The following is an 8494-nucleotide window of genomic DNA, read 5'->3' as shown; positions in this document are numbered from 1 at the left end:
TATATTTTCATTTAGTTTTCCACAATTTTTTGTTGATGAAAATTTGATTTTATGTGAATAGGTTCCCATGGCAGTCTTAGAGTCTACTAAAATCAATCTTGCTCCTGATAATCCTGACAAAAATTATAAGGTGAATGCTCAAACTTCAGAAGAAATTGCAGAAACTGTGGAGAAGGCGGAGGAAGAAGTATCAGATGGATGATATCCTAGTCATTTCAGACTCATCCCAAGAAGAAACATCTGATAGAGTTTTAAATAAGCAATATTCTCTTACTAAGCTACTTGAATCAGACTGTAAGAGCCCTAAGAAGAGACATTGTTCTTCTAGACGTACGAGTCCTATTTCAGAACAGGAGATTTCACACTGTTTCTCAAGAGAGGAGGCACCAGAACAGGAGACTTGAGGAACAGTTCGCCAAAGTCTATAGTGAGGATGTTGATAGAAACTGGAGTACATAGTCATAGTGTTAGGAAACAGAATCAAAATACAAAAATAGAAACAATTAATATGATTGCATAACTGAAATTTTAGTCCTTAATAAATAGGAAGAACATGCATCTTCAGCTAAAGGTTGGTCGGGGTTGGCGACTTCTAGCTCAGTTTCAACAACTGACTCTTGTGCAACATCTGCTTTATTTGGAATGCCAACTCTCTCTTGGTTCAAGCATGCTATTGAAGAAGAGTTTATTGAGGAAGTTGCAGATGACAGTCAAGAATCTGAGAGCGTCGAGGAAGAAAGTATGAAGACGACTCAGACTCAGATTGATGAGGAAAATAATTTCAGTCTGAGTCTGAATCGTCTTTATACTTTCTTCCTCCATGCTCTCAGATTCTTCACCGTCATCTGCATCTTCTTCAATAAACCCTTCTTGAACCAAGAGTGAGTTGGCATTCCAAATAAAGCAGATGTTGCACAAGAGTCAGTTGTTGAAACTGAGGCAGAAGTCGCCAACCCCGAGCAACCTTTAGCTGAAAATGCATGTTCTTCCTACTTATTAAGGACTAAAATTTCCATTTTGTAGCCACATTATTGTTTCTATTTTTGTATTTTGATTCTATCTCCTAACATTGTGTATGTGTTGGTTACCAATGAGATGTTAACAGTGAAGGTGATTTAGTTGAAAATTACAATGTTTATACTGATGATCAGGCTCATAGATATGGTTGCATACCTCCAATTGAAGATGGTCATAAAGTGTCGTATGCTGCTAATAACAGAATGTTGAGGAATAAGATGTCACCAAGAAGTGACATTTGGGATCTGGATGGTCATAAAATGCCCTATGGGAAAGAATTAGATAGTGAAAGATACGGGGAAAGAGAATTTGTTGAAAATTACAATGATTATGATACTGATTATGGGAGAAATTACAGTTGGAAATCTATAATAGAATGTGAATCCATTTTGAAGCAGACTTATGGGTCATCATCAGGAGATTCATATGAACGGTTTCTTCATAGAGACAAAATGTTAGAAGGAGAAAGTAGTAGAAACCCTCATATGACATCCTGGATTTATGGGGAAGGAAAGGTTAACTTTTCTAACTACTAACTTTACTTGTTAGCTTACTCTATGCTTAATTATTCTGTTAGCACCTTATAATTCTCTGAAATATCACACTTCTTGTTTTTGGTTGAGCCATTTGGAGGTTAAGGGATGATTTATTTTTTCTTAGTCCGTGTCCACTTCCATTGTAACTTTGTGCGTGTCCTTCTCGTATCCACTTCCATTGTCATTTCAAGGCTATTTTGATGAAATGTTGATTAACATCTATGTTGCTGTAGCACCTAAAACACGCCTGAAACAACCCGTTTGACATGATTTTTTATATCACATATACACATTCATGTAGAATATATAGATCACAGCGAGACACTAATAATATCAATATTCTGTTAGCACTTTGTCATATTTCTGAGTTGTAACCAACACAGGCACACTGTTAAGAGACATAATCAAAATATAAAAATAGAAGCAATTAATCTGACTATAGAACTGAAATTTTAGTCCTTAATAAGTAATAAGAACAAAAAAATTCAGCTAAAGGTTGCTTGGGGTTGGCGACTTTGTGCTCAGTTTCAACAACCGAATCTTCTGTAACATTTGCTTTGTTTGGAGTGCCAACTCTCTCTTGGTTCAAGCATGTTATCAAATTATTCGCCTCATCAGCCTGAGTCGTCTTCATACTTTTTTCCTCAATGTTTTTGGATTCTTGACCGTCATCTGAAACATCTTCAATAAACTCTTCACCTTCAACTATTTCTGAAGAGTTTATTGAAGAAGTTGCAGACGGTCAATAATCTGAAAGCATTGAGGAAGAAAGTATGAAGACGACATAGACTCATACTGATTATGTGAATAATTTGGTAACATGCTTGAACCAAGAAAGAGTTGCATTCTAAACAAAGCAAATGTTGCAGAAGAGTCAGTTGTTGAAACTGAGCCAGCAGTCGCCAACCTCGGGCAACCTTTAGTTGAAAATGTATGTTCTTCCTACTTATTAAGGACTAAAATTTTGGTTCTGTGTAGTCACATTAATTGTTTCTATTTTTGTATTTTGATTCTGTCTCCTAACACGTCTGTGTTGGTTACCAATTAGACGTTAACAATTTTTGTTTGAATTTTCTGTTTCATGCTATGTTCTTAGAATCATGCTTTATTGTTCTTAGATTATGAGCTTTCTCATAAATAGTAAACTTGGTGTTTTTCTGCATAAATGGAACTCTTATTGGATTAAGCATAAGGAGATATAAATACTGCACACACATTGCAACACGAGACAATCCGCCTGAAACGACCGGTTTGCCATGATTATCATTGTTATCACATTTATATCACATACACTCATGTAGAATATATAGATCGCAGAACACGATTATGACGCAACTACTTGTTTTGACGCCCCTACTTTTTATTCGAGCTTTTTGTATCTATAAGCGAGGTACTAATAATCATTACTGTCTATTTTTTTTGTACCGAGTAAGGATGATATGCTATTATGTGAGACAACTTGGTGTTATTGGATAAAGGAGATATCAATAGTGCACATTCATATTTTTCATTTTGTTGTAGCACTTGTTACACACTGAAACACGATTGCAGAGATAAACCACCTGAAACCACCCATTTATTGCATTTATATCACATACACACTCATGTAGGATATATAAGTCGTAGAACATGATCAAGATAGATATAGTCAAGTTGTGAAGTTACAGAAAGATTTCGATATCGAGAAAGATGGTAATATAGTCAAGTTGTGAAGTTTGGGTTTTGTGCGATTTCAGACGCTATTTTCCATGGAAACCGGTGCAGGAGCAAAACTTGACTTTTGGACTTTTTTTAGCCAAATTCAGCCTCTAAAACCTTTATTTTTGCAATTTTTGTGTTTTTAGGCGTTTTTTTATTTTGTCCTTTTATCTTTCGGATTTCTTAGTCAATTAGGATTTATGTTAGTATTTCTATTACTTTGAGGACTTCGTTTGCCTATTTAAAGGTTTGTTCTCCTTATATTGAGACGGAATATTATTAAAGAAATAGGTATTTCCGAATTAGCAAAACGAGGACTGAATTTTTCACCGTTAAACTAATGAAGCAGAACATGGAAATTTTTGCGATATTCTTTTATCTCTCTTATTCTTTGAAGTTCTAGAAATCATAGTATTTTCTTAAATTTGAAATTTTCATAATCCCTTTAACTCTAGAATTATGAAAATTCTAAAATTTAAAGCCGAAGAAAAAGAAATAAAAAGGAAGAAAATAGCATTATTTCATACGTGGAGGTTAAATCTAGGTTTCTCCATTAATCATAGAGTTTATTTCTAAAATTAATAAAAAGTTAAACTATTACAAAACATATCCACCTTATAAAATTGATAAAAAAAATATAAATAAAGAGATAGTGATGAAGATGGGACATGTTTTCTTGAATCCATGCTACAAATTTCATCCCCTTAATTTATTTTTCTGATATACAGTTGACTTCATTTGAACTAGTATTAAAGTCTTGAGATTTTATCAATTTAGCATCCATAAATCATGATAAGCACTTCCTCTCAGTGAATTTGGATCCATCAATATGTGTCTGTAACTGTTGTTGGTGGTTTCATTTGTGGTACGTACGTACTTGATATTTCTCAGTTCGGGTAAATGACTGTTCTGCTGCCTGTTATGACATGCTTTTACTAATTTCATGTACTCTTATTCCTGAATTCTTCCATTTTCGTGATGGATATAATATCAGATCTTGAGAGAGTGCATTGGTATCTAGTTAGTTAATGATTCCTGCACCAAAAAGAGTCTTGAGACAAAGCTGTCAGTTTTTATCCCATTCTGAAAATTACTAATATATCACTAATATCGTTCGATTCGGTTTTTATGGCAAAATTACCGAATTAATCGAACCGATCAAAATAAAATTTAATTAGATTTATTATTTATAGGTATAAGACCCAAATTTACTTCTAGCATTTTTGGATAGATGCACATTTAAAACTTACATACTAAATGTTACAATTTTACCAAGACCTAACATTTTACTATTTAACTTTAAAAAAAAAAAAAACTCCATTAAAGCAAATCCTTTGGAATTTGTTTTTTTCAAATAAAAGAAAGTGTAATATATAAAAATTGAGATTTCAATAGATTATGGGAGGATATGGACCAAATTTAGCCTTATATATGAAATTTATAAATTTAATTCTCCCTAATATTTGTAAGTAACATCAATTTTAGCCTTGCACTATTAAAATTTTGAAAGACTAGTTTGACTGTTATTTAACTGTCACACCAAACATTTTAAATATCAATTATGTCTAAAATTTAATGTATTACTAAGATAATTACAAAAAAAATTTATAAAACGTGAAATTGACCCTTAAAATCATCAATTTGGTTCAAAATAAATTTTTATCTTTTCGTTTTAGTTCACTTGATACTTTTACTGAAATTAGCTTTAACAAAATTATACTTATGAGTAGGGGTGGTTTGCTCCAATCTCAAGATTTGAAAATATTCAATATTGTGTTTAATAAAAGTAAAGTTCAATTGCACACTTTGATTAATGGGTTAAAATGCAAAAAATACTCTTAACGTTTTTTTCTTTAATGTTGGTAGCTAAGAGCAATTTTACCTTTAACATTGATAATTTGGGTCAATTTCAGACATTATTATAAATCACAAATATTTTGTTCCTTATTTTGCATTAATTGTATATCAATTCGTTCTAAAAAAAGGATTTCATGTTTTTTACAATTAAATAATAGAATTGAAGATTAATATTTATAAATTCGGTGTTTTTTATTTATATTTTTATCCAATTCGTACAAAAGACAATATATTTTTTATTTTATTTTTCACATCCCAACATGAAGTGTAGATGACAAGATTCATGACTGAGAAGACAGTTTGATAAATTATTTCTCAAATTTACCCAATTTATCAATGTTATGGGATTGCTACTGGCTTCCAACATTAGGGGTAAAATTGCACCATTTTAGACGTTAGGGGTAAAATTGTTTCTGACCCAAAATATTAGGGGTATTTTTACACTTTAATCCTTGATTAATTTAAGAAAAGAGAGTCAACAATTCAATTCGGTTTTAAATATTTTGATTTGGTTATTCGTCCGATTTCTAACCTATTTACTCACTAAGATTAAAAATTTGAAAATCTCCAACACTGTACCTAATGTAAATCAATATTACAATTCTGTTCAGTCCTAAAGAAAAAAAAGTCAATGATTCAATTCAATTATGAATTTTTTTATTCAAGTAATCAGTCTGGTTTAAAAATCTCCAAAATCCATGTTCAAACCTACTTGTTAGTATATAATTGAATGGAGGGTCAATTTGGCCCTGAAGGTGGAAGACATGTCCCGTTTACCCTAAACCAAAGTTTAGGTCTAAACTTAGTCCTGAAATTGCAAAATATGATAAGTTAGCGTAAATACAATCAATTTCAATACTTAAAAATTCGTCTAATTTGCACTAATCTTGTCAAACATTGTCAATTTCAGGACTGATTTGATACCTAAACTTCAATGTAGGTTAAACTGAACCTCTCTGTCAACTTCAAAGGCCAAATTCACCCCTAATTCAAATATAATTCATGAAGTTTTTACATCTATCAATTTATTACAAAAACACATATTTGAATTTATGTGATTTAAAATGAATTAATGATCAAAATAGCACCTAAATTTAGCGGATAGAGTAAGTTTAGTTCAAATCAAAATTTAGGTATTAACACAGTAATGAAGTTGGCAATATTTGACTAAATGTTGTCAAATTGGGTTAACCGAATTAAATATTGCGAAATTAAAAACTAAATTGACATCTAAACTTCGGTTTAGGCTAAATTGACCTTTCGTATGAACTTCAAAAGTCATTTGACCTTTAATTTTATAAAAGCTTAATATATCATTTGTCCCCTCCAAAAAGTTTGATCTGAACTTTTAAAGTGTTCTAATAGCCCCTTCAACTTGCAGAAAATGTTCAGTTACCCCTGAACTTACGTAAAATGTAATCAATTGATCACTCAGTTACAAAAAAGTAAGTTAAACGCGGAAGATATATTCCACGCATCTTAGAATGTTATTATATAATTCAAAAATAGATTAAAAATGAAGTTATTACTTGCTTAATTATAAAACGTGTCTTCTCTAATATTTGAACCGCATACTCCGATCTTGGTCGTTTTATATTTTTTAAGACAAGTTCAGGAACTAACTGAACATTTTATGTAAGTTGAAGGGGCTAGTGGGACACTTTGAAAGTTAAGGATGCAAATCAAGCTTTTTGAACAAGTTCAGGAGCAAATAATGTATTAAGCCTTTTTATATAAAAAGTTGATGGATAATGTTCAGGTACCATATATGTAAGGCAAAAAGCATATTTAAGCCCCTGAACTTTATCTGTTTTAAGGATCAAGCCCTTGATCAATTACTTTTCCACATTGAGCCCCTGAACATTGATTTTGTTATGGTTTAGGCCCTCATTTAACTTTTTTTTCGAGTTTCGGAGATGAGAAGATCGATTTGGCAATTCTAATGTTGAAAATCACAAAATGGAAGAGAAGAAAATCGAGTTTGGAAGAATATACTGAAAATTAGTTTCTATAATTTCATTTTAATTTTTAATTTTTATCTCTCCTAGTCAAAGAAATCTTTTTTTTATTTGTCCATGTCAACAAGCCGAATCGCCTTAACGATGTATGCAGTCCAAACTCGACAGAAAAGTTAAATAAGGGCCTAAACCATAACAAAATCAATGTTCAGGGGCTCAATGTGGAAAAATAATTAATCAGGGGCTTGATCCTTAAAACAGATAAAGTTCAGGGGCTTAAATATGCTTTTTGCCTATATGTAATTGTACTCTACTTTTTAAGATATGTTATGATTATGATGCACACCAAAACGGAGAGTTTTGATTTGCTATAGAAGCAAAATCTTTTCCTATATTTATTACAGAACACAACCACCAAATTTCAAAAGATCTTCAGGAAAGAGGCTTCCCGGCGGTGACGACTGACGAGGTAGGTATATGCAGATCTCTCTACTCTCATTTTTTTTCCCGATCATTTATTGATTACTTACCTCGATCTTCATAAAGCCCGTTCGATTTTGTTTTGGATAGAATATAGAGTTAGGGTTTGGAATTTTAATTAGAGTTCATTTGGTATTTTCGATAATTTAGTGATTGGAAGAACGCATAGTCACAAGTTTGTTTCCCTGTTTTCATTATTATATATAATTTTAGGAATTGATGAGAATTTTTAGGGAATAAACCAGAAATTCATATCTGATTTGCTAAGAGGGAATGAATTGTTGTATTGATTGCTTTTGAATTTCTGCAGTTGAACGAGGTGACTGCTCTGCCTAGCTATGGCTAAGCTTCCGGAGGAATTGATCAACGAAATTCTTCTTTGGTTGCCAGTGAAGTCTCTACTTCGTTTTAGATGTGTTTGTATATCGTTTTGTGCCATAATGGAAAGCCAATCTTTCATCAATTCTCATTTCAAAAGATCTTCTGAAAATAGGATTCATAGCAAGTTGATTGACCTAGGAGTACATTGGAAGGATAATAAGGGCTTGACAATTCATGCTTTAGATTTCAATGAAGACTTCCAACAAGAGGTGGTGCTTGATAAATTATTTCCATTCAGGTCATATCCCGTGTTCTTTTCTTATTGCAATGGTTTGGTTCTCTTGTATATATTCCCTTGTGAATTTCATGTATGGAATCCATCCACCAGAAAGTACAGGATCCTTCCGGATTTCCCTGTTTCAGACACTCGCAAACTCAAATTTGGTTTGGGTTATGACTCTACAACAGATGATTTCAAGGTTGTAGTATTTATATCGACGAGATGCATTGATGTCAAGTTTTTGGATTTCTCCCAGGTTTGGATTTTTTGAATTGAGGTCAAATTTTTGGAGAAGGATTCAGGATTGTCCTTACTTTGTGTACAATAGTATTATTGCACTTCGTGGC

The 8494-nt window shown here is 32.2% G+C and overlaps 1 long non-coding RNA gene across 1 annotated transcript; it reads left to right on the top strand.

The window, feature by feature from the left end:
* Positions 1-7499: 7499 nt before the first annotated feature.
* On the top strand, positions 7500-8178 carry LOC136209548 (uncharacterized). The gene is made up of 3 exons (XR_010677576.1): positions 7500-7535; positions 7857-7935; positions 8040-8178. It is a non-coding gene; the product is annotated as an uncharacterized lncRNA (long non-coding RNA).
* Positions 8179-8494: the final 316 nt, after the last annotated feature.

Source organism: Euphorbia lathyris, chromosome 10 (assembly GCF_963576675.1).
Source record: "Euphorbia lathyris chromosome 10, ddEupLath1.1, whole genome shotgun sequence".
Classification (NCBI taxonomy): Eukaryota; Viridiplantae; Streptophyta; class Magnoliopsida; order Malpighiales; family Euphorbiaceae; genus Euphorbia; species Euphorbia lathyris.
This window is presented reverse-complemented; position numbering and strand designations above follow the sequence as displayed.